Consider the following 5,818-nt stretch of genomic DNA (forward strand, 5'->3'; position numbering starts at 1 on the left):
TTTCTGTGTCTTTAGGTGAAATTAAAGAACTTAACTTTTTGAGTTTTTTTCTTCCTTTTTTTTTTTTTTTTTTCTTAAGTATAACAAAATATGGCAAAAGTAATTGTCACAAACCGGCAGGACTGGTAGTGGATCCTCTGGACCAGAGAGGCGATGGCGCGGGTTGTACCAGAGGACCGGTTCTAAGTGGTTACTGGTTTTCACCAGAGCCCGCCGCAAGGGATGGTCTTGCTGCGGCGGTAACCACCAGGTCGTATCCTCCAGTAGCAACTCAACCTCTCTGGCAGCTGATATGGCGTGGTACACAGGGAGCAGGCAGGAGCTTGGTCGGACGTAGCAGAAGTCAGGGCAGGCGGCAAGGGTTCACAGGCGAGTAGGCTGGCAACGGGTTCGGCAACAGGCAAGGCAATAAACACAATAGGAATGCTTTCTCAGAGGCACTAGGGCACAAAGATCCGGCAAAGGTAGGAAGGGGCAGGTGCCTTTTATTGGGAAGGCAGGGGAAGTGAGGAACCAGCGCACCAATTACCGGTGCACTGGCCCTTTAAATTTACTGAAGGCGGCGCGCGCGGCAGAGATGGACCCCGCAAGGAGCGGGAAGCCAGGTAAGTGGAACTGGGAGCCAGCCGTCACGGCAGCCGCGTCCCCGACACAAGGGAACCCGGGCTCCCGGTCAGTGTGACTGACCGGGAGATGCCGGGATCCAGGGGCAGAAGGCCGAGGGGGCGGAAGCTCAGGTCCGGGGACGGGGACCGGAGCACACGCTGCAACAGTAATGTTCAAGCACACATAAAAATAAAGTAAACCAGTATACTGGCAACCTAACGTGGGGGAACTTCAACCTAATGTTGGGGAACTATGCTGCCATCCTAATGTGGGGGAACTATGCTGCCAACCTAATGTGGGGGAACTATACAAAAATACAAAATTTTACTATTCTGATACCTATAACTTTTATTTTTCTGTATATGGGGATGTATGAGGGTAATTTTTTGCACTGTGATTTGTAGTTTTTATCGGTACCATTTTTGTTTTGATGGGACTTTTCAATTGCTTTTTAGATATTTTTTTATGGTATTTGAAGTGACCAAAAATTTGCAAATCTGGTTAGTGCACTATTATGACTTTAGTGGCCCCACTTTTGATTTTGCCCAGGGCCACGCTAAGCCTAAAACCGGCCCTGATGCAAGCGATATCGCTGCACAGTGTAGGACGGACATGCTCCTCCTCCAGACCTCTCCTGTAGCATGCGCAGAACGTTTCGTGACGTCACGCGGAGGCGTGGTCACGGCAACACAAGGGCGGAATGGCCAGGTGGTTACTGTGCAATACCATCGGCATTGCTCTCAGTATCCCACTCTCCCAGAACGGCTTACGGCAGCCAATATCTGCTAGAGGTGATTTTTTTTATTTTTAAATCATCAATTTGTAATAAATTGTGTAATTTATTGGTTATATAATTGTTACTATTATTATTATTATAGTGTACGCTAGCACGACCATCTTTCTATGGATTCTCAAGTTAGTTAGTTACCCTAATGTTTTAGTTTAGTAGCTTTATTGATAACAGCTATTGATTATTTATTTTATATATATTTTTCAGATTTTATTTATTTTTCCTCAGCCATGGACACTAAGGGGGAGATTTATCATTATTTGTCACAGTTCTATCCCTTTATACTGTTTGTCTATTGTACACTTTTTCTCGGAATTTACTAAGGCTGTGCACTCCTTTGATAAATCTTGTGCACATATAGAAACCCCCCCCCCCCTCGCTGTTACGCCGAGCGCTCCGGGTCCACGCTCCTCCCCGGAGTGCTCGCAGCGTTCTCTTATTCACAGCGCCCCGGTCAGACCTGCTGACCGGGTGTGCTGCGATATTGCTCCCAGCCGGGATGCGATTCGCGGTGCGGGACGCGCCCGCTCGCGATGCGCATCTCGGCTCCCGTACCTGACCCGTTCCCCGTCTGTGTTGTCCCGGCACGCGCGGCCCCGCTCCTTAGGGCGCGCGCGCCGAGTCTCTGCGATTTAAAGGGCCACTGCGCCACTGATTGGCGCAGCAGGCCTAATCAGTATCTTCACCTGTGCACTCCCTACTTATACTTTACTTCCCCTGCACTCCCTCGCCGGATCTTGTTGCCATTGTGCCAGTGAAAGCGTTTCTTTGTGTGTTCCTAGCCTGTGTTCCAGACCTCCTGCCGTTGCCCCTGACTACGATCCTTGCTGCCTGCCCTGACCTTCTGCTACATCCGACCTTGCTCTTGTCTACTCCCTTGTACCGCGCTTATCTCAGCAGTCAGAGAGGTTGAGCCGTTGCCGGTGGATACGACCTGGTTGCTACCGCCGCTGCAAGACCATCCCGCTTTGCGGCGGGCTCTGGTGAATACCAGTAGCAATTTAGAACCGGTCCACCAACACGGTCCACGCCAATCCCTTTCTGGCACAGAGGATCCACCTCCAGCCAGCCGAATCGTGACACTCGCTCTACCGTACACTCCTTTTCTACCTCACAGGAAAAGTGGACATGGGGATTTTGTTCTATTGCTTTGAGGCCAGGATTCCATTGAGGTTTTTTGTCCATCATAAAAAATGGCAGAAAAACTGTCCCAGCTTTTTCCTGCGCTTTGTCAGTTTTTCTCGCGTTTTTGATGGTGTGTGGAAACAAAAAAATGTACAACATTTTTTGTTGGTTTTTTTCTTCGAAATTTAGATACGTGAATGCGGAGGACTATGTCAGATTTTGTGGATTGCGACAATGAACAGCGTTTTTTTTTTTTTTAAATGTCAATAAAAGGGTTAACGACGGCTGTGGGGGGAGTGTTTTTTTTTATAAAAATTTTTTTTCAATGTGTTGTGTTTTTAGTAGTGGAATGTGTCTTGTAAACAGAATCCATTACTAAGCTGGGGCTTAGCGTTAGCCCCCAAATCAGCTAGCGATAACCTCCAATTATTACCGCAGAAACCACCGCCACAGGGGTTCCGGGAAGAGCTAGTACCAACAGGCCCGGAGTGTCAAAAATGACGCTTCTGGGCCTAGGCGGTGACAGCCTGTCGTTACTTAGGCTGGGGAGGGCCAGTAACAATGGTGCTCACCCACCCTGGTAGTGTCAGGCTGTTGCTGCTTGGTTGGCATCTGGCTGATATTGAAAATAGGAGAACCCTATGCATTTTTTTTTTCTATAGACAAGATTGTTACTGCCTGGGCCCAAGAGTGCCATTTTTGATGCTCCGGGCCTGGGGTACCGGCTCTTCCCAGCACCCCTGTGGCGGTGGGTTCCGGGGTAATAATTGGAGGTTAGCGCTAGCTGATTTTGGGGCTAATGCTAAGCCCCGGCCTAGTAATGGATTAGGTCTATAACACAGCTTCCACTACTAAGCCTGAAAATTCAATTATAAAAAAAAGACACATTGAAAAAATATTTTTATTTAAAAAAACATACTCCCCCACAGCCCTCGTTAGCCATTTTATTGAAATAAAAAAAAAACGCTGGTCGTCGCAGTCCACCGAATCTGATGTAGTCCTGTAGTCCTCCGCATTCACGTATCTGAAATGAGAAGAAAATAAAAACAAGAAATATGAATTAGTACATTTATTTTGCTCTCCCCTGGGAAGAGCGCACATAATGAGAGATCTGTCCCTCTGCCCTTGGACAGAGTCTGCCCCATGATGGGAGTAGTTTAAGTACAGCAGCGCTGCTGAGGGATGGCACTTGCACATCCCCCAGCTGCGGGACTTTTAGGACTACTACTCCCATCATGGACAGACTCTGCCCATGAAGGGAGTTGTAGTCCAGGGGCTTAGGTGCGGATCGCACCGGGTCATTCTGCAGAGACCCGCTGCGATCCGCATTTATTAAGATAACAAGCCGGCGGTACATGCGCCTACATCGTGCTGCCCGCCAGCTTGTATATACAGTCATAATTCATAATACCCGCTGCCGGGAGAGGGGAGCTTTGATTTGTCAATAGCTATCCACCAATCAGAGCTCCCGTGTTCCGGCGGGGATTATGAATTATGACAGTGTATAAACAAGCTGGCGGGCAGCGCCATGTAGAGGCATTTAAGGCCGGCTTGTATAATTAATAAATGCGGATCGCAACAGATCTCCAGAGAATGATCTGCTGCGATCCACATTTAAGTTAAAAAGCTGGCAGTACATGCAGCTACACTGTGCGCTTGTGCTCCTATATACACTGACATAATTCATAATCCCCGCCACCGGAACACGGGAGCTCTGATTGGTGGGAGAGAGCTCCCCTCTCCTGGCGGCGATTATGAATTATTACAGTGTATATAGAAGCTGGCGACAGTGCAGTGTAGCTGCATGTACTGCCGACTTTTTAACTTAAATGTGGATCGCAGCAGATCATTCTCTGGAGATCTGTTGCAATCCGCATTTATTTACTATACAAACCGGCCTTACATGTGTCTACACTGCGCTGCCGCCGGCTTCTATATTATATACACTGTAATAATTCATAATTGCCGCCAGGAGAGGGGAGCTCTGATTGGTCAATAGCTATCCACCAATCAGAGCTCCCATGTTCCGGCGGGGATTATGAATTATTACAGTGTACATAGAAGCCAGCAGCAGCGCAGTGTAGACACATGTAAGGCCGGTTTGTATAGTTAATAAATGCAGAACGCAACAGATCTCCAGAGAATGATCTGCTGCAATCCACATTTAGGTTAAAAAGTCGGCGGTACATGCAGCTACACTGCGCTGCCGCCGGCTTCTATATGCACTGTAATAATTCATAATCGCCGCCGGGAGACGGGAGCTCTGATTGGTGGATAGCTATTGACCAATCAGAGCTCCCCTCTCCCGGCAGCGGGGAATAGTAGTAGGAGTAGTAGTCCAAGGTCAGGGGGGCCGATCACATGCATTTATTAACTATACAAGCCAATGGTACAGGCATCTACACTGCGCTGCTGCCGGCTCCTATATATAGCTCTTATAATTCATAATCCCCGCCGGGAGAGGGGAGCTCTGATTGGTGAATAGCTATTGACCAATCAGAGCTCCCCTCTCCCGGTGGTGGGGATTATGAATTATGACAGTGTATACAGGAGGGGCGGGCAGCGCAGTGGAGCCGCATGTACCGCTGGCTTGTATAGTTAATAAATTGCAGCGGGTCTCTGCAGAATGAACCGATGTGATCTGCATCTCAGCCCCTGGACTACAACTCCCATCATGGGCTGTTGCAGTCCTTACTGTGTCAAAATAGATACTTTTGGTATGTTCCTCTGAGGTGGTGTATATTTGCGCAAGAAAGTAGAAAGTGCAGTAGAAAGTGCTCTATGATAAACTTAACTGTAGACAAGGGGATGAATAATTATATCAAAATTTGCGCAAAAAAAAGACGCAAAAAAACACTTGCGCAAATTTTTGCACAAAAAAATAGACACAAAACAGCTCTATATACAATGATAAATCCCCCCCTAAGAGTTTATTTCTTCTTCCTTTGTGCTGCATTTTTATTTGATTTACTCATTCATTCAGCCTCAGTCAGACCCATCTGTGTCACATATTAAAGGGGCAAATGGCTACCTACTGATAGTTTAGACCCAAATACAGATTGTTCTGATTTATTGTTTTAAACTTGCCTGATACTACATATTGTTCACACAGAACACCTGACCTGGGCTGGTTTACTGAGTGCAATTCACATAAAGGGAGATTTATCAAAACCTGAGCAGAGGCAAAGTTGCTGAGTTGCTCATAGCAACCGATCAGCTCCCTTCTTTCATTTTTAACAAGGCCCCTGCAAAATGAAAGAAGCGATCTGATTGGTTGCTATGAGCAACTTTTCCTCT

The sequence above is a fragment of the Hyla sarda genome, chromosome 12 (genome assembly GCF_029499605.1).
Source record: "Hyla sarda isolate aHylSar1 chromosome 12, aHylSar1.hap1, whole genome shotgun sequence".
NCBI lineage: Eukaryota > Metazoa > Chordata > Amphibia > Anura > Hylidae > Hyla > Hyla sarda.